Genomic DNA, 23,166 nt, shown 5'->3' with positions numbered 1-23,166 from the left:
CGAACAATAGTACTAGGTCCTGTGAAATGGAAACACGTATCTCGAATCGAACATGCGAAGTCAAACTAAGTTGAGTAAATTTTCTCCAGACTTTCTAGAGAACGATATAGGGACATTTGACCACTTTCAAAATATAATATCAGAGAATAAATTCTTAAATTTCAGAATTTACTTAGCATAACTATACTATAAACTACTAAAATATGTAAAAATAGGGCTTTGAATTTAAAATATGCCAAAACGAACTACAGATACGAGTTAAAGTCAAAGTCAATGTAATTTTCCAAAAGTCAAAAATAAAGTCATTAGACAGAAGTCAAAGTCAATGGCCAACAGTTAACGGGTTGAGTTAATGGCTCAGGCTAACGGGTCAGTCAATGGGTTAGGTCGGTCAATAATTCAATCAGACTAGTTTAGGATAAGTTCAGGGTAGACTGGTTGAGTCATACCGGTTTAGGGGGTCAAACCAACAAAATGAAGCCCACTCATGCACTGTTGTGTGGAGTGCGTGGGACCTCATCTGGTTACCAAACAATAGGAACAAAAATTCTAAAAAATGTTTTAAGGCATGAGGAGTCACTTACAAGCATCAGTTTCCTGAAAAGATCGAAAGAAATGGGGTTTTTTTATGAAACATGACTCTTTAAACCTTCACCAATTGTAAACAACGACGATGAATGAAAATCCAAGAACAACATACAAATGGGGTCGACAAAATGAACACAATGGTGCCTATGGTGTCACGCACCACCACACGGTTAGCGATGAATCAAAGAAAAACCAAAACAATGGGTAGCTGAGAGAGAAAGTTGAGAAAGAGAAAATGAACGGAATAAAGTTTTTCAAATGCCCAATAGCTGAAAACTAAAAAATGAAGGGAAAAGTTTCCCAACCTAATTTTTTGGGTAAATTGTACTATAAAATCTCTAGGTTTTAAAAATTGATAGAACGATACTAAGTTTTTAAAACATACTAATTTAGTCCCCTAAAATTTGAAATGTGACAATTCTCCCTCCCTTAACAAAACTAATATGCGATGGATCATAACAGTAACGCCTTAATATAAAGACATGTAAGACATTATATACGCACTAAAGTTATGATGGTAACTCAAGTCGATATGCAGATGATCCTTCTAGATGAAAAATCTAATAAGTTCCAAAAACACCTCGACTCAACTAGCCTTATAGCCAAATCTGAGTACACTCTTTAAAGGAATTATCATATGAGATAATTGATCAGCTTCACAAAACTCAATACCACTTTTATTTTGATCAGTAAAAGATATTTATCAAACAAAACATGTACATGGTTGGATTTCACAATTCTCCTATCAAATAACTAAGTCAACATAACATGATACAAGAATTATGGTCTTACAAGGCCTCATACATTGTCATATGAATACTAGCCTAGAAACTATTATTAAAGGAAACCTCAGTTAATAATAAACAATCCATCTAATTATTTATGAACCATATAACATAACCTTTTAACCCATCTTTCAGAATTAGAACAACTCGCTCAAATAGACCATCAGACTGTAGATAATAAGTTAGACTAAAGTTTTAATCTTTTACATAGAGACTTAAAAAAGTCTTTTAGAATCGTGAAGAAAATCTTAGGACCATCAGACTCGAAATCTCACAAAAACGAATGGTCTCAAAAGTATACCATCATGTTAGTTATCAGAAATATAACTAGTTTGACCTGAAATAAAGTCAACTGATTTTTCTAGATAATCAGTAAAACAAAAACTAAATTCTTCATCGACAATGTCAAAGGTAATCCACTAAAAAGGTCTACAGTTACTTACTTTTATTCGTACTCTGAAATCTTCATAGTTTCTTGAAAATACTAGAGATTGACTCTTTTGCTTTAAGATTGTTTGAATCAAAATGATACAGATGTTATATCCTTTCAGTTTTTAGAATATATCCAATATACAAAAAATTCTTATATACAGTCTCATTTAGAATACATCAAAACTTGTGTTTTAGAATAATGAACATCAAATACAAGGTTACTAATTCCAAAGGAAGGGGTATGATAGTGTTGAGACATTTTCCTCAAGATAAACTAAATTATAATGATACAAATATTATATCCATTAACTTGAATGAGGAAGCTATTGGAAAATATAAAAAAATGATTTATAGAGTGTAAAACCCATATACCGTATACGTTTCCATATACGAATACAAATGTCACATTACTTTAAAACTGTTTACTTATATTGAAAAAGGAGCCTTTAAAAATTTTGTTGCAAACTTAAAACCACATAAATAACAAATAATTAAGTATTCATTATGACGTATTACAAAATATTTTGTTATATTTAATTACATGCCAATAAGTTTCCAAAATGATTTCTATTGTCTTAATGTTACCGGTGAGCCAACCTTAGTGGATGATATCTACTGCTACTGCTACACTCCTTAAATGCTTATTCTCTGCTGTTTCCTATGAGTGGAAACACACACGTTAAGTATTACTTAGTGAGTCATAATATTGTAAAGTAACCCTAATGTATACATAGGTATTTCATTCACAATTATCATAATCATTGATCATTATACTTTATTTTCATTTATAACCTCCATTCATATTTATGATACACCATTATGCATTTCATATATATAACATACTTTTATGTTGATAATGCATCCATATGCATTTCAACTATAACATACTTTTTTGTTGATAATGTACCCATATGCATTTCAACTATAGCATACTTTCGGTTGATAATGTACCCATATACATTTCAACTATAGCATACTTTTCTGTTGATAATGTACCCATATACATTTAAACTATAACATCATTTCATGCTGATAATGCACTCATATACATTATTATTTTCCTTCACTTTAGAGTAGTTCATACTCTAAAACTCATTCACAATATCAATTTCATATATTCAATAAAACATAGTAATTATAGTAAAACATACATTAACATTTAAATATTACATCTTGAATAATTTCTAATCATTTTTATTTAAATTTCATACAATAAATGTACTCACCTGACTTTCCTCTCTAAGTTTCCAAAAAGTAAGGATGATTACTCCATGACTTTGCCCTTTCCCTTAGTTTTTCTTGTCTCAGGAGTTTGGTTCCGATCTATTTAAGCATCCATTAAAACATGTGCCATACTCAATGTTAGTATATTTCTTAATCATTGTAATTAAACCATATTCAAAAGAACATATTATTAACTTTCTATATCATTATCAGCCTATTTTTAACATTTTTGGTTCCAAAGTATTGATACTACTACCCTAGTACCGATACTTCTACACTAGGGTACTGATACCCCATCCTGGTATCGATACCAAAATTAGGTTCGATGTTTCATGGTATCGATACCCTTAATATGGTATTGATACTACCCTACTATGGTACCGATACTCCCTTACGATATCGATACCGAAATTAGATTCGATGTTTGCTTGGTATCGATACCCTTACAATGATATCTATACTGCCTCAACGGTATCTATATTGATTGAATCCGTATCGATACTATCAAAAAAATTCATCCCCTTTTTAGCCTATAGTATCGGTACTATTCTATCAGTACCGATACCCTAGCCCAGATTTTCTAGATTTAACTCAATTTTTAGCCGAATGGGGCCAAATTTCTTTATATTAACCCCAAAAAATGCTATGAAACTTTTCTCTACTTATCCATATAATTTTTCCTTTATCTTATTTCATAAAACATTTAATATCTACCAAGAACATTAAATTCTAAGAATAACACCACTTTTCTGATGTGTTTATAAACCTTATCTAATGCTTCTAATATATCATTTTCCTCTATGACAAGTCAAATTTACCATAAAACATCCATAAACACTCCTAGATTAACTTATCCTTTCAAAACCCATTTTATAAAATCCCTATTATTTTCCATATATCTTCATTTTAATCTTATCTATTCCTATCTTATACACATATATTACTCAATGTTACCAAAGTAACCCATAATTTAAAGAAAACACTAACTAATGAGAATTTACCTTATGTTAGGGATGAGAGAATATCCACTTGAAGAGGAGGAGGAGGAAGAAGAAGAAGTGTAAGAAAATTACTTTACTTTCCTCTTTATTCTTATCTAAAATCCCCATCTATTTTTAATTTCACTTTCCTTTAAAAAGACTAAAATGCCCTTTTAACTTATCTATTGATACAATTTAGTCTAAACACTATTCCAATTCCTTTTTCTCATCTTTTACCACTTATTCAATTTAAATCTTAATTTTTCCAATATTTTGGATATAGTCCTTGATATGATATTTGAGATATTACAATTCCCCCCTAAAGAAAATTCATCCTCGAATTTAGATAAATACCTTAAGCAAAAAGGTAAGGAAACTACATTCTCATATCCTCCTCTCTTTCCCGGGTAGCTTCTTCCACCTTATGCTTTTTCCAAAGTACCTTAACTAAAGGAATTTGTTTGTTGCGCAATTATTTGATTTCTCTAGCCAAAATCCACATTGGTTCTTCTTTATAAGTTAAATCCGTTCGGATCTTTATTTCCTCCGGATTAATAACGTGGGATGGATCGGATTGATACCTTCTGAGCATCAATACATGGAAAACATTGTGAATTTTGTCTATATCAGGAGGCAAGGCTAGCTAATATGCTACTGGTCTGACCCTTTTCAAAATTTCATAAGGTCCAATAAATCTTAGACTTAGCTTTGCTTTTCACCCAAATCTCAAGACTTTCTTCCAAGGCGACACTTTTAAGAACACTTTATCTCCCTCTTGAAATTCGATTTCTATTCTTTTCAAATCAACATATGAATTCTGCCGATCAGAGGCTGTTTTGAGATTCCCTTGAATAATCTTTATTTTCTCTTCCATCTCTTTAATCAACTCCGGCCCAATTATGTCTCGGTCTTTTATTTCAAATCAATTTAACGGTGTATGGCACTTTCTTCCATATAATGCTTTATACGGGGCCATTTTAATACTTGATTGATAACTGTTATTACAAGCAAACTTGGCTAAAAGTAAATACATTTCCCATGATCCTTTAAAATCAATCACACATGTCCTTAGCATACCCTCAAGTATTTGGATGGCTCGCTCTGACTGCCCATCTGTCAGCGGATGAAAAGCTATGCTGAAATTCAATCGAGTACCTAATACCTCATGTAATGACTTCTAGAACTTTAAAGTAAATTGTGGGTCTCTATTAGACACTATTGATATAGGTACTCCATCAATTCTGACTATTTCTTTAATGTACAACTCCACATACTAATCCATCGAGTAATCTACCTGAACTGGAATAAAATGAGCTGTCTTGGAAAGGTATCCCCGAAACAAAATCCATGGTAACTAGCTCCCACTTCCACTCTGGAATGAATATCGGTTGAAGTAATCCAGAGGGTACCTGATGTTCAGCTTTCACTTGTTGACATATTAAACATCTTGCCACAAATTCCGATATAGCTCTTTTAATACTAGGCCACTAATAATGAGTTTTTAAATCTTGATACAACTTATTACCTACTGGATGCATCGTCAAAGGACTATAATGTGCTTCATAAAGAATATCTTTCTTTAAATCATCATTACCCAGAATACAAAGTCTTCCCCTATAATAAAGACATCCATTTTCTCTTACTTCGAAATATTTAGTCTCATTTTTTTCGACTTGTGCCATTCTCAACAAACATTTCTCATCTTTAATTTGTAGCTCTATAATCTGATCCAAGAACATTGGATTTAAATTAAGTTCTGTAATTAAGGAACCATCTTCCTTCAATGATATTTGTGCATCCAGAGCCTGTAAAGATGCAAAAATCTTTCGGCTTAGCACATCTGCTACCACATCACCTTTATAGGATGATAATCAATAATTATATCATAATCCATTAAAAGCTCAATCCACCTTCTTTGCCTCAATTTCAATTATCTCCGAGTCAATAAATACTTCAAACTCTTGTGATCAGTATAAATATGGCAACTTCCCATACAAATAACGACGCTAGATTTTTAATGCAAACACAACTGCTGCCAATACCAAATCGTGCGTTGGTAATTTTTCTCATGAGTCTTCAACTGTCTGGAAGCATAAGCCACCACCTTACCATCGCATCAACACGTACCCCAGTCCATTATGAGATGCATCACTAAACACAACATAATCTTTTTCAGATTCAGGTTGTACCAGTATAGGGGCCTCTGTTAATATTCTCTTGAGCCCTTCAAAACTTTCTTGACACTTTTCTGTCCAAACAAAAGGCACATCCTTCAGCAACATCTTAGTTAGCGGCAAAGATAACATTGAGAAGTTGTTCACAAACTGTTTGTAATACCCAACAAGTCCCAAGAAGTTCCGAACCTCAGAAACATTCTTTGGAGATTTCCAATCCACTATAGCTTGAATCTTTCTTGGATCTACTCATGTGCCTTCGGTGGAAACTATGTGACTGACGAAAACAACATCGGCTAACCAAAATTCGCACTTTGACAATTTGGCATACAACTTCTTCTCACGAAGTGTCTGAAGAACTACTCGAATATGAACATCATGTTCTTCTCTTGACTTGGAATATACCAAGATGTCATCTATAAATATCACCACGAATTGATCCAAATAAGATTGGAATACTTGGTTCATCAAGTCCATGAATGTCGCTGGTTCACTAGTCAAACCAAATGGCATCACTACAAATTCATAATGCCCATACTGAGTTTGAAAAGTTGTCTTTGAAATATCATCTTCTTTGATCTTCAACTGATGGTACCCCGACCTTAAGTCTATCTTAAAACACAACGATGTTCCTTTCAATTGGTTAAACAAATCGTCAATCCTCGGAAGAAGATATTTTTTCTTTATTGTGACTTTATTCAACTGACGATAATCGATATATAGTCGCATAGTCTCATCTTTCTTTTCACAAACAAAACAGGTGCTCCACAAGGAGAAACACTAGGTCTTACAAACCCCTTATCAAGTATTTCTTACAGTTAGACTTTCAATTCTCGTAGTTCAGTCGGAGCCATTCTATACAGAACCATGGAAATAGGTTCGTTACCCGGATAAATCTCAATCCTGAATTCTACCTCACGATCTGGAGACAGTCCCGGTAAATCCTTAGGAAATACATCCGGGAATTCTCTAACCATAGGAAAATAATTTAATCTAACTTTCGGAATTCTGGTATCAATCATATTGGCTAGAAAAACTATACATTCTTTCGACATCATCTTCTTCGAAGTCATGGTCGATATCACATTCGAGGGTGATTTTGATCTTTTGCCGATTACTACAATTTCTGCACCTTCGAAATTCTTTAAAAAAAACGTTTCTTACGAAAATTGACCATCCATAATGTGAAAACAACCAATCTATGCCCAGAATAATTTCAAATTCAGTGAAGGGCGATTCCATTAAATTGGCCAAAAACACAATTCCCTGGATCTTTATAGAGCATTTGCTACATACTCTAAATACTCTTGCATTGTGATCCATAGGATTTACCGCTATCATCTCACTCACAATTGGTTCTAAAGGAATTCCTCTAGCTCTAACCAATTTTGTACTAATGTATGAATGTGTAGAACCAGGGTCGACTAAAAAAAATACAAGTTCATCAAAAATATGAAAAATACATGTTATGATCTCAGGGTCTTCCCGATCCTCAGTGATCTTTATGTTGTAAATTTTAGCTACTCCCTGAGTCTCTTGTCTCGATATTGAATGCGTGAGCCTCCTGGATTTACCCATTCATCTGCTTCTATTTGAGGCTGCTACTGATCTTTTAGACTATGTTAAATTATCACCAGATTTCTTAGGGCAGTTCCGAGCAAAGTGACCCATATTGCCACATAGAAAACAAGCTCCACCGACAAATCTACATACTCCTCGGAGTAATTTACCATAGGTTTGACACGGATTCCTTTCCCAGAAGCTCTACCCGATCTAATAGAAAAAGATTGGGATGTTCTACTTTTCTGTAAAGTCGCTACAAATCTATCTCTCTTAGAGAATCTAGAACTCAAACCTTTGCCCCTTTTGGCATGATGGGGAGTGGAAAGTATTCCCAATCTTTTCCCCGTTTGAACACTCTACTCCACCGCTAGTGTTTCCTTCTAAGCTCTTTAGATTGCTTTGGCTTTGTTTATAACTTCTTGTAGACTTTACAAGTTCAAGGCCAACATCATCTCTTTCATCTTCGGCCTTAAACCCTCTATGAACCAATCACATCTTGCCTTGTCGTTTGGCACAACTTCAATGGAAAAACAGCTCAACTTGTTGTACTTAGCCTCAAATTCATATACAGTTTGATCACCTTGCTTTAAATTAAGGAACTTCAACAACATTTCTCATTTGAACTTTTCCCCTACATACTTGTTTTTGAATTCTTCCTAAAAAAATGCCAAGTGACTTGCTCCAGTGGTGCATACATCGTAGTGTTTGACCACCATACTCGAGCTGATCCTCTAAGCAAACATACAATTCCTCCCAACTTTTCCTGATCTGAACATTTTAGACTTTCAAGAATTAACATCACATCATTTAGCCACATATCTGCCTCCGTAAGACCCTCACCCTCATCACTTCAGAACTCTGGAGCTCCCAAACTCTTCAACTCCTTTGGGATCAACATTCCAAATACGGGAGGAGCTGGGGGAATTTGAAACCGAGTCAGTATAGCATCAAGGGCTTGCATGAAATTTCCAAAATCATGCTCTAGAATCCCTTGAGGTACAAGTGCACATACATTTTCATAAGGAATAGGCTGTGCACTATTATCTTCATAACTTTCACTCCCCGTTCTCTCTTGCATTTCTTGTTCCCTTGTTCTTCGCGAGTTCGAGGATTTTGACATCTAATAAAACATTCATAATAATAACAATACCATTAGTAAGGAGTATTATCAATCATCCCCTAATGACACCATCTTAGTAACATCGACAACCTTATTGGCATGTAATCCTTTTTCTATTTTAAAATAGAACAAGATTTGGCCAAGAATAGGCTAAACTTGTAGCTCTGATATCAATAAATATAACACCCATATACTGTATACGTTTTCGTATACTAATACAAATGTCACATTACTTTAAAACTGTTTACTCATTTTGAAAAAAGAGCCTTTAAAAATTTTGTTGCAAACTTAGTACCACATAAATAACATAATAATTAAGTATTCATTATGACGTATTACAAAATATTTTTTTTATATTTAATTACATGCCAACAAGTTTCCAAAATGATTTCTATTATCCTAATGTTACCGGTGTGTCAACCTTAGTGGATGATATCTGCTGCTATTGCTGCACTTCTTACTTTCTTATTCTCTATTGTTACCTACGAGTGGAAACACACACGTTAAGTATTACTTAGTGAGTCATAATATTGTAAAGTAACCATCATGTATACATAGGTATTTCATTCACAATTATCATGATCATTGATCATTATTCTTTCCTTTTCATTTATAACCTCCATTCATATTTATGATACACCATTATGCATTTCATATTTATAAATACTTTTATGTTGATAATGCACCCATATACATTTCAACTATTGCATACTTTTCTATTGATAATGCACCCATATGAATTTCAACTAGCATACTTTTCTGTTGATAATGTACCCATATACATTTCAACTATAACATACTTTTCTATTGATAATGTACCCATATACATTTCAACTATATCATACTTTTTTGTTGATAATGTACTCATATACATTTCAAATATAACATACTTTTCTATTGATAATGTACCCATATACATTTCAACTATAATATCCTTTCATGCTGATAATGCACTCATATGCATTATTATTTTCCTTCACTTTAGAGCAGTTCATACTCTAAAACTCATTCACAATATCAATTCCATATAGTCAATAAAACATAGTAATTATAGTAACACATACATTAACATTTAAATATTACATCTTGAATAATTTCTAATCATTTTCATCAAAATTGCATACAATAAATGTACTCACATGGCTTTCCTCTCTAAGTTTCCAAAAAGTAAGGATGATTACTGCAGGACTTTGCCCTTTCCCTTAGTTTTAATTGTCTCGGGAGTTTGGTTCCGATCTTTTTAACCATCCATTAAAACATGTGCCATTCTCAATGATAGTATATTTCCTAATCATTGTAATTAAACCATATTCAAAAGAATATATTATTAACTTTGTATATCATTATCAACTTATTTTTAACATTTCTGGTTCCAAAGTATCGATACGACTACCCTAGTACTGATACTTCTACACTAGGGTACCGATACCCCTTCTTGGTATCATTACCAAAATTAGGTTCGATGTTTCATGGTATCGACACCCTTGACATGGTATCGATACTACCCTACTATGGTACCGATACTCCCTTATGGTATCGATACCAAAATTAGATTCGATGTTTGCTTGGTATCGATACCCTTACAATGATATTGATACTACCTCAACGGTATCGATACTGATTGAATCAATATCGATTCTATCCAGTAAATTCATTCCTTTTTTAACCTATAGTATCGGTACTGTTATATCAGTACCGATACTCTTGCAAAAATTTTCCAAATTTTAACCCGATTTTTAGCCAAATGGGGCCAAATTTCTTTATATTAACACCAAAAAATGCTATGCAACTCTTCTCTACTTATCCTTACAAATTTTCCTTCATCTTATTTCATAAAACATCTAATATCTACCAAGAACATTAAGTTCTAAGAATTACACCACTTTTCTAATATGTTTATAAGCCTTATCTAATGCTTGTAATCTCTCATTTGACTCTATGACAAGTTAAATCTACCATAAAACATCCATAAACATTCCTAGATTAACATATCCTTTCAAAACCCATTTTATAAAATCCCTATTATTTTCCCTATATCTTCATTTTAATCTCATCTAATCCTTTCTTATGCGCAATGTTACCAAAGTAACCCATAATTTAAAAAAAACACTAACTATTGAGAAATTACCTTATGCTAGGGAGGAGAGCATACCCACGTAAAGAGGAATAAGAAGAAGAAGTGTAAGCAAATGACTTTACTCTTCTCTTTCTTCTTATCTAAAATCTCTCTCTATTTTTAATTTCACTTTCCTTTAAAAAGTTAAAATGCCCTCTTAACTTATCTATTGATACAATTTAGTCTAAACACTATTCCAATTACTTTTTCTCATATTTTACCACTTATTCAATTTAAATCTTAAATTTTCCAATATTTTGGATATAGTCCCTAGTCTGATATTTGGGATATTACACAGAGAGTTTGAAGGAAATCAAATAATTTAGATCAAGATAATATTTCACTCAAGAATGTAAAATATTACTTGAAATTTTAGCTATCCTGGGATTTACAGAGATAATATTGGCCAAAATCATTCTTTTTAGAGTGAATCATGATGTGTTTGAGTGATAATTAAAACAAATTCAAACCTAGCACTATTAAAGGAGTTCATTTATATACTCAGATTGTCGTATACAATTTAAAATTTTAATATAACTCGTAATTATAGATTAACTTGGAAGAACTTTTAACTATAGAACATATATGATCCCTACAAGTTATTTCTTAGGAAAGATTTCATAAGAGGTCCAAATATTCAATCATCATATTTTTTAAGGGTAAAACTGAATATAATAATGAAAACCAAAAATGAATAAAATTTCTTTGAAAACAAGAAATTATTTACAGAATAATTGACTCAAAATATCATAAAATCATATCAGATAAGTCAAAATCAAACTAATTATTGTTTCATTGCACTGAAATAGACTTTAGAAAAATTAAACTAATGTTTGATGGATTTTAAACGTTATTTTATATATATGTATTTGAAGAACGTTTTATAAACTATATTATTAAAATGTTTATTTAAAGAAACAAAATTTTACCAGTTTTCAAGTACAAAAATGTTTTAAAAGACATGTGACATATGTGACTCGTGTACGGGGACATATACGAGAAATGGGTGTTACAACTAGAACGAGTGTTCCTGAACCAATCAATTTGATATAATTTGGAGCACTTTGGTGAGTTTCTGTCTGAAAGATTTTGAACGTTACGAAGATGTCTATAGGTATGTGATGAGCGTTTTATATTGTCACTTTTTACTTGCTATTTCTCCCATTTTATGAATTCATTACTGCTGATCTGGGTTGCGTTTCTCTTATTTTCGTACAGTGATCTATTTTCTAGAATTGGTAGTAAAAGGGTCTATTATGCATTTTTTATTATCTGATTATGGCTGGAAAAATGGGCATGACACGGGTCTGACGTGGTAGTTTTCAGAAAGTTTAGTCAGCACAAGGAAGATTATGGAAACAGCCTAGTCAGGATGGTCTAAGGAGATATTTTAGGAAATTTAGTTTTTTAAGTTAAAATTTCAAACTTTTGAATAATCTTTGAAACTTAGGATTACTTTTATTTTAAATTTCTTGTTTTTTTAGGATTTAAAAGTCTATAAATACCCTCCCTAGGGTGTGGCTTAGATATCTTTAATTCTACTTTTGTTATTTTCTTTTTTTATTTAACAAGAAAACTTCTCTTTCTTTTCATTTCACTTTCGTTGATTGTTTTAGTATGATATGCTTGCTTAAGTTCATGTGATTATTTTTACGAACATTCTTGATATTGGAATTGCATGAGTAGTGATCTAAGTAGACTCCATTGTGACTATCCTTGATTTTATTGATTGAAATTTTGCCTAACTCATTTCTTGTACACACTTTGGTGAGATTTTTAGTATTGATGAGCATGTTCTTTAATTTTAATGCTATAGAACTTGTAGTATGATGCATGTTGAGATTGCAAAAGACTTTTATGCTTTGAAATGATTTGTGCATTAGGATTCACCCAATTTTTACCCAAAAGGCCTATACTTTTTATTCTCCATTAGTTAACCATGTTTGGGCCTATTTCCTATTCTTTGCTCTCACCAAAATTTTAAACCCAAGCCTTTTCATTTATTCCTCTCTTCCATCCTTGTCAAGACAAAGCGAAAGATATAAAGGTTGTATGATCATGTTCCATGAAAGAAAAAAACACAAGAAATAAAAAAGAGGTAAAAAGGGAAAAAAGATGCATTCAAAATATTAGAAAAAAACATAAAAACTGAGGAATAAAAAGAAAGGAAAATAAAAGAGAAAAATCGGTTTGTTAGATGTTTTGATGTAAATATTTTGTTATTCCATTTATTTTGCTTGTCATGTGGACTTGATTTAATCATTTGAAGAACTATTTGTCTTGATTCTTAACCTCATTTCTAGCCTTCTTTCCCACCTTTACCTAAGCTCCATTACAACCCCTTTTCAAGACAAAATGATTTTTGCATCTTGTTCTTATTAAGTAATGCAAATTTGATTATATTACAAGCTTATGGAAATTCATGTTTGGATCTGATTTTGAGCATTCTTGAACCCAAAGCACATTGGGTGGATTGAGTGATCCTTTGTGAGGAACTGAGATAGATTGAATTAAAATCGATGAATGATTGAAAGTTTCAATTTTTCTTTGATTTGATCCTACTTATGCTATTTCAATTGATTGATGTCTTGATTCGAGTAATTATTGTGAATTTATCTTGAATATTTTACTCTGGTATGAGACGAAGCGGAGGAAATTAGATTGAGTTTTGACCAAAATGATCAAAGTATGCTTGAAGACAATCATGAGACAAGTGATGTGTATTTGAAGAATGTTTTAAATTGTTTCTTTTTACATGATATTTCTCCCATTTTATGAATTTATTACTGCTTATATGGGTTGCGTTTCACTTATTTTTGTGCAATGATATATTTTCTAGAATTGCCAGTAAAAGAGTGCATTCTGTCTTTTTTTATTTTCTGATCATGGGTAAAAAATGAGCACGACACTGGCAATTTCTAGAAAGTGTAATCAACACATGGAAGATTTTGGAAGTTGTTTAGTCAGTATGGTCTGTCGAGATCTTTTAGGAAATTTAGTTTTTTTAAGTTTCAGTTTCAAAGATTTGAATTATGTTTGAAATTTAGGATTCTTTTCATTTTAAATTTCTTGTTATTTTTAGTATTTAGCCTATAAATACCCTTCTTAGGATATGGCTTAGATATCTCGAATTTTACTTTTGTTATTTTTTTATTTTATAAGAAAACTTCCATTTCTTTTCATTTCGTTTTATTACTTTAAGTTTCAAATCATTTTCACAAAAAACATGCTAAGTGTGATTCATATCATGCTTAGCTAATTTTCTTATTAGTCGAAAGCTATAAATGACTCAATTCCAAATGTGAGAATTGAAAAGCACTTAAGACCCTTCGAATTACATTCTCAATTTTTTGTTTAATTATTTTTACAATCGACCTTACTTTCAAAATCAAAACTTTCATTTTAAAAAGTCGACGTTGGTCGGGATGTTGTTCTGATTTATAGTTGGGAGGAAGGATCTACTTGTGGCATATATGACTTCTTGTGAACACACTTAGCGGCGGTCCGCTAAGAAAAATGGAGATCAATTTCAATTCTCGTCGAGAAAACATAATATGAGTTTGGCTTTTCCAAAACATAATTTTATTTATTCTAACTACAATAGCTGTGGTTAGTCCATTCAAGAATCGACTTTCGAAGAGCGTCTTGGGAAGATTGGTTAGCAAAGAGAAACACAAGTTACAATGGGTTGGGCCTTGTAGACTGTTAATTAACATGAATCCTGGAGTAAAAACCATTTCGATGATCAAATGAAATTGAAGTAAAGCTAGCTCAAGGCTATTCTCTCATTATTACTTTTTAAATCTTTATTTACCGCTTTAATTTACTTCACTTCAATTATATATCTTTATTTATTACTTCCATCTATTTTGTTTCATCCCTTACTCGCCAATCCCCTTTTTTATTTACTTTTTTTTATAGTTGTCTGACTTGAAATCAACAAGTTTCTACATCAGGAATCTCTAAGTCCCTACGGATTGACCCTTTTATTCACTATACTATTCTTATTTCTATTATTTTATTTTGAGAAGATGAATTTATTTGACGAGTAAACAAAGCTTGTCAAATTAGTGCTATTGGTGAGGACTTTAGAAAATTACTGATCTATTTATTGTTTTTGATTTTATGACTAGGCAAAATTTGGGAGATTTTGTAGATTTTGACTCGGAGATCAAAGCAAGAGCTTGTAGAACCCATAGCCAAATGCTTCAATGAAAGAAGAAATAACGAGAACAAAGAGACAATCTTATCTGGATTCTACTTTTGAGAGACCATCTAACACTCATTTCCATGAATATCCACCACTCGATATGACTCTTATCGTAGATCCCAAGTAAGAAGCAGGAAAATCATATAATCAAAGAGTTAGTTGTAACTCCCTCCATTCAGAAACCACTTTGCATTATTTTTCCTAACAATAAGGCTCCCTTTTAGCTAAAGAATGACTAATCCATATCTTTTCTACCTATCACGGTCTCCACAGTGAAAGTTCACATAAACATCTATCAAAATTTAACATGGTCTAGTCCAGTATGAAACCATAGGTAGTATCCAAAGTCCAAATCAAAATTAGAGCTTCTCCATTTTCCTTAGTTGGATCGGCTAAGGAATTGTTATTTTATTTACCAACAAATTCCATTACTATATGGGTTGACTTAACATGTGTTTTCCTTGACAAAATTTTCCTAGGGGGAAAAGTAAGCGAACTGCGGAGAAGCATCCTGGGAATTCGACAGAATGAAATAGAATCACTATACGATTACTAAGAGCGGTTTAAAAATCTTTGCGCTAGTTTTTCGTAACACGACTTATCTGAACAAATGTCATTTCAGTACTTTTATGAGGGAATGCTTTTGGTAGAAAAGAAGATAATAGATGCTGCCAGTGGAGGTGTTCTCATCAATATGACCCCATAAGAAAAAAAAATTTAATTTCCACAATGGCTGCTAATTCTCAGCAATTTAGCTCCTCAAGTAAACCCAATTTATGAGTTAATAAAGTAAGTGTTGTTTCACTTGAAAATAAAATTGGCAAATTAACTGGTGTTGTTAATTCTCTTACTTCAGAAAAAATTGGAGTAGCAAGGTTATGTGGGATATGTACAATGTCATATCACCTGCTGAACTGCTGTTCGATGCTACAAGAAGAGTCTAGCGCTCAAATCAATGCGGTGGGTAAGTTTTTAGAACCTCCCTAGAGGCCTTATAACCCACATTCAATCTAGAATGGAGGGACCATTCAAACTTCAGTTACGGTAGCAATCAGAGAGAAAATAAAAATTATCAGCCAATGCCTCTTCGTCACAACAACCATAAAAATTTTCATTGGAGTCAATTGTTGCGAGACTAACTTTTTCTTAAGAAAAAATCCAAAATCACATCAAGGCTCACCTTTAAGAGCTCTAAAAGAAAATGAGCCTACTAGCTTAAACTGTTGGATGCTTAGAGTCTCAAGGAAGATTGCTGTCACAAACTGAAGCTAATATGAGAGAAAATTTTAGCGTAATCACCTTCCGATGTGGAATTGTCATTTCACCTGAGATCCTAGAAGAGAATGTAACACCACCCTAAAATAGGAAAGAAACTAACACGAAACCTCCACCTATTTCAGGTAATTGCACATCATCTTCTTCCCTTTCACCTCAAGAAGTTCCACCTCATTTTCCTTATATATTAATGAAGCTAGATAAGCAGGCTGAAGAGATTGAGAACTTGGACATATTCTGAAAAGTGGAAATAAATATTCCACTCCTTGAGATGATTTGGAATATTCCAAAATATACTAAATATTCCACTCCTTGAGATGATCTGGGTGAAAACATTTCGACAATTTTCCAACTATGACTTTCACCAAAATATATGGACCAATGCATGTTCGCCATACCTTGCAAGATTGGTAAAGTTGGAATCAAGCATACTATGGGCGATTTGTATGTTTCAATCAACATGGTTCCCCTCTTTATTTATAATAAGATTTCTATCGATTCTTTGAAAGAAACTAGGGTCATTATTTAGCTCACCAGTATATCGATTATATACCCCAAAAGAGTCTTAGAAAACATTTTTACGAAGGCAAAAATTTGAGTTTCTCTATTGATTTTTACGTTATTGATATGGAAAATGACCGTGGTAGCAATAGTTATGAGATTCACATATGGCACCCATTTCTGAGTACGAAGTAAAAAAAATCGATGTCCAAAGCTGTATTCTAACAATGGATTTTGACGGTGAGATTGTTAAATTCAACATATGTAAAGTTATGAAATACCTAAAAAATGTGGAGAGCACTAACTTTGTTGATATAATTGATCCTTTGGCTAATGAATTCATGGAAACTGACTTGTTTAATGATGCTCGCAGGGAATCAAAGGACTTTGACGAAGAAAATAGGAAGATTGAGAATTTTTTCCATTTATTCTAAATTGCATTTGCTTCTTTTTGAATCTAAAATTATTACTTTCATTTTGCAAAAAAAAAAAAAAAAAAAAATAGAGTAAAAAAATTGTCGGAACATTTGAAGAATTCATCTTTTGGTAAAAATAATGCATTGTCGACCACTATTTTAGTCAAGCTTCCAAATATGAAAAAGATCCAAAGAAGTACTTCTGAGATTGTTTGAAGCTACAAGGATAAATTGAAGGAACTTTATGATTGTAGAATTTCCCGTAAGAAATTTCTTCGATGGAAAAACATATGAAGTTGAGGAAGTATCTCAAACAAAACATGTAGTCTGAATCAAGTACTCGGGCACAACGACTTTAAACAGAGCGATTTAGGGAAAGCAAACCATTTTTAATTTTGATTCATTAGGTTTGTTTAAATTTGGTTTTTATTCTTCTATTTAATTAATAATTTTATTTACATTAATTTTTTGTTTTATTTTTAGGTAATCTATTGAATTTATTTAGATTTAAACAGAGTTGAAAACAATGTTTTTGATCGAATTTTGTAATGTTTGGACCTTCCTCTCAACACTAGTAGCTCGTAACTATTCCCCCAATAGTAGAGTATATCGTTTCATTAAACGACGTGCGTTAGCGAAACTGAAAGAGGCGCGGTGCACGTTGGCATATCCAAGTTTAAATTCTCCCCAACTCAGCTATCTGCATCCTTGACTCTTGCTTCCCAAATTCAAACATGCATTCTATCTCCAATAATTACTCAACCGACCACTTCTATTCACTCATTAAATTTCCTTAGCTGCCCAACCCTCTTATCTTTCTTTACCCATTTCTTTAATCATTGTTCATACCTCTATACCATTACCTTTAGTCATTTCAGTAGCGTCACCCTTTGGTCCTATTCTCGTTCACTGCCGCGGTCCCCTATTCACAATGGTTATAACTTGTAATCAAGGAAACGACCTCGTCGTTCCTCATATGGTACTCGGTGGCTAACCTCGACACGCCACTCCAGTATTTGTAGAGATCCCAAGTGATTCAGAAGCGACCTCAACACATTCTCCTCATCGTGATGGGCGTCGACAGCGACTCCAATCACCACCAACTACTAAACCCAAACTATTTCACGCACTGATTACCTCTGCTCCATCTGTTAGCCTCTGCTCATGACAACTTAACATCGCTGGACCAAGCAATGCCTGCCATCCATCATCCCTACGGTCACTGACTCCATCATTTCACTCTATGCCAATCATGGCATCGTCCTCGTCCTCTCGGCCAAAGCTTTCGACAGTACCATCTTTTTTTGATGAATTTCACAAAGTCATAATATAAACCTGAGTTAAATTTCGAACCCGTTTAAATCTGGCCTTTACTAATGTACCATCATTCTTTTGGTTATATAGAAGATTTCTCTACTGAATTCTTCCTTGAAGAACCCGAAACGAATTCGTCTTCTTAATTTAGTATAGGCAACCTTCCTCTCCATTCCATAGATCAAGCACGATTTCTTTTTATCACCTCTTGGTAGTCCACCACCAGTATCGAAGAACCTCGAACACAATCAACGTAGTCGATCCTATGTGGTTCTTGTCGAGGAAAAATTGAAGGGCTTCCTACACTTTGAAAATGATCAACTGGTTCATTTTCAATCCATTCGCCATCACCCTTTTTGCGTTTGTAAGTTCATTTCAACTCGAAATCTTGAAAAAAGTTTATATTCAAGATGTTGTTCATGCATATTTTGATGCGATTAGTTGGACACACTTTTCACAAATAAAAAATGACAACTTTTATGAATTTGTTTTCAAGTTTTACTCTGTATTTGCATTTTTACAATATCAATTTATTACTGTTGAATATCTTGATGTATTTTCATTTCATCTATGTTGTCATCACCTTAACATGTCTATTTCTGAATTTAATCTTCCTATGAGATCGGTAATGACTGTCACAAGTCTAGATTATCTAACCGCTTTGACTGAGATACCACAGGATTTTGATATAAATTCTCCCTATTCTTTGCTCATCGATTTTAGTGACCAACCCTTCGATCCTCGCTATACCAAGGCAATTCACCTTCATGACCTGAAATTACGTTACATCCACTGGTTTTTAGCTTACAACTACTCGGGTAAAAATGAATCTTCTGGTATTTTGAGTAAGGCTGAACTTTTCTTTATTTAGTGTATGTTCATCGGTTGAAAGGTAAAATTGGGCTTTTGGTTTACCCGTTCACTCGAGATCATTATTCGATCCAATCACCCACTTATCCTTGGTTTATACACTACTTTTTTTTGCCGTTCGTGTTGCTAATTTCGTTATTATGGACTTTAATTATACATTTTCTATGGGTAAACATTGCTTGGATTCAATGGGTTTATGTAACACATATTTCCCGTATACCTTTTCGTACACGAGATATATATATGTCACATCACTTTTAAAGCATTTCCTCCTTTGAAAACCCGTAAAATTTTGTTTTTCTCAAACTTTTTTTAATTTAATACTAATAAAACATTCATTAAACTTTAGTATATAAACAAAATTTATTGTTCAAATATTTTATCATTACTACATCATTATAAGTCAAATACTTTTCAGAACGTCATCATAATTCTATTACATGCCGACTAATAATATAAAAAATAAACATAGTTGTCGTACAGTTACTGATGAGGTGACTCTTGATTTGCGATGTCATATGCACTCCTTACTCTGCTTGTTAAAACCTACATGTGAAATAAACACACGTTAAGTTTTTACTTAGTGAGGCAAGAATACTAGTGAGGTAAGATCAATACATCATTATATAATATCTATCAAATACAAATTCATTATTTTCAAATCATTATAATTTCTTTGAGATGCACACATAGTGCCGATACGATTGTTCATAAACATATTATGAATTCCTTCGGTTGCACACTTTGTGCTGATACGATCGTTCATAAACACGTTACAAATTCTGTGGGTTGCACACTTAATGCCTATACACTCATTCATAAACACATTAAGAATTCTGTGGGTTGCACACTTAGTGTCTATACGGTTGTTCATCAACATATGATGAATTCTGTGGGTTGCACATTTAGTGCCTATACGGTCGTTCATACACACATTATTAATTATATGGGTTGCATACTTAGTTCCTGTAGTACACATAGTACTGATATACAAATGCAACATATGCCTTTAACAACATGCAACTATAACTCTTAATGTACATAACAAATGCACTCACCTGGTATGCCTCGTTAGTATGCTTTAAGGATGTCCAGCTATTCAACAACTTTATCTTTGCCCTTTTTCTTGCTTGACTCGGAAGCTTGGTTACGATCTACACAAGCATCCATTACGTACACATACCATACCAATATTAGTATACTCTCTAAAATTATACTTTTAATAATACTTAAGTACTATTATATTCAATTTCTATCGAAATTTGTCCTATTTTAATTTTCCAGACTCAATAGTATCGGTAGCCCTACTATGGTATCGATACTCCCTTGCCGTATCGATACTATTTATGCATTCTGGAATCCATGGTATCAATACCTTCCTCATAATATCAATACCCACATCAGTATTGATACTAATTGCATCAGTATCGATACTGTTCATTTGATTTCCCCAAATTTAAACCTATAATATCGGTGTTGTTCTTCTAGTACCATTAACCTTACCCATAGTTTCCATTTTTCAGCTCGATATTTACCCAAATTTGGTCTAATTCCCTTATTTTTACCTCAAACAATACTATTAAACTCTTCTTTACTTATCCCAACTAACTTTCCTTCATTAAGCTTCTTATAACATTTAAAATCTCCAAAGAACATCTCAAACCAATAATCATACCACTTTTTCTAACATGTTTCTAATCACATCCAAGACATCAAATATCTTATTAATTTTTTTGACAAGCTAAATATACTAGTAAACATTAATAAAAACCCATATTCCAACATATCATTCAAAAGCCCATTTCCTTCAATCTCAAATATTTCACTAATCACTTAGTTTTAATCATCCTTGACCTTTCCTTAAGCCTCTATATCACTTAAGGTTTATAAACTTGTCCATAAACTAAAGAATAAACTAACTCAAATAAAACTTACCTTGGCTATGGGGAGAACACGTAAACACGGGAAGAAGAAGAATAAAAGATAACTTGGTTTAGTTTTAACTTTCCCATTTCTTCCTTTTATTAAATCCCTAATAAAATGAATTTTAAATTTATTTCCCCTTAAATGACCAAAATGCCCTCTTTATTCATCCATTGTTACTAATTAGTATTAAACACTATTTCTAAATCATTTCTTATCCTTTACCATTTATTCAAATTAATCCTCCAATTTAAATCTTTTCAATAAAGTCATTGACCTGATATTTGGGTATTACAATTCTCTCCCTTGAGAAAATTTGTCCACAAATTTAATGAATTACCTGAAACGAAGAGGTGTGGAAACTGCTTCTTCATGTCCTCCTCTCTTTCCCAAGTAGTTGGTTCTACCTTATGGTTATGCCAGAGCACTTTAACTAAAGGAATCATCTTGTTATGCAATTCCTTGTTTTATCTAGCCAAGATTTGCAGTGGTTCTTCCTCATAAGTTAAATATGGTCAGATTTCTATTCTTCAGGTGTGATGACATGGGATGGATCTGATCGGTGCCTTCTAAGAATCGACACATGAAAAACATTGTGTATATTGTCCATATTCAAAAGCAAAGCTAATTGATATGCTACTGGTCCGACCCTTTTCAAAATCTCATAAGGTCCAATGAATCTCAGACTCAGCTTTCCTCTGCGCCCAAATCTCAATACTTTCTTCCAAGGCGATACCTTTAGAAATACCATGTCTCCCACTTGAAATTCAATTTTTTTTCTTTTCAAATCAGCATAAGACTTTTGTCTAACGGAAGATATTTTTAGATTGTCCTGGATAACTTTCACTTTCTCCTATATTTCTTTCATCAACTTCGGGCCAACTAGGTGTTGATCCTTTAGTTCAAACCAATCTAATGGGTTTCGGAACTTCCTCCCAAAAAAAGCTTCATACGAGGCCATCTTAATAATCGATTTGTAACTATTGTTATAAGAAAATTCCACTAAAGACAAAACCTTTCCCATGATTCTTTAAATTCAATCACACATGCCCTTAGCATATCCTCTAATATCTGAATAGTTCGTTCTGACTGTCTATCTATCAGCGGATGAAAAGCTGTGCTGAAGTTCAATCGAGTACCCAATGCCTCATGTAAAGACTTCCAGAATGTTGAAGTAAACCTTTTGTATCAATCATACACTATCGATATAGGCACTCCATGCAGTCTAACTATTTCTTTTATATACAACTATGCATCTACTCGAACTTGGATAAAATGAGCCGTCTTGTTCAATATGTCCACAATTACCCATATTGAGTCATTTTTACCTAGTGAAAAAGGTATCCCTGAAACAAAATCCATTGTAACTCGTTCCCACTTCCACTCAGGAATGGATATCGGTTGTAGTAATCCGGAAGGCACCTTAGGTTAAGCTTTCACTTGCTGACATGTAAAAATTTTGCAACAAACTTTGATACAAATCTTTTTATTCCAAACCTCCAATAACTACTTTTAAGATCCTGACACATCTTATTTCCTTATGAATGCATCATCAAAGGACTATAATGTGCCTTAGAAAGAATATCTTTCTTCAGTTCATCATTATTGGGAATGCAAAGTCTTCCACGATAATATAAACATCCATCGCCCCTAATTTCAAAGTCTTTAACCTCTT

The sequence above is a fragment of the Hibiscus syriacus genome, unplaced genomic scaffold (assembly GCF_006381635.1).
Source record: "Hibiscus syriacus cultivar Baekdansim isolate YM2019G1 unplaced genomic scaffold, ASM638163v2 tig00016725_pilon, whole genome shotgun sequence".
Lineage (NCBI taxonomy): Eukaryota > Viridiplantae > Streptophyta > Magnoliopsida > Malvales > Malvaceae > Hibiscus > Hibiscus syriacus.
This window is presented reverse-complemented; position numbering follows the sequence as displayed.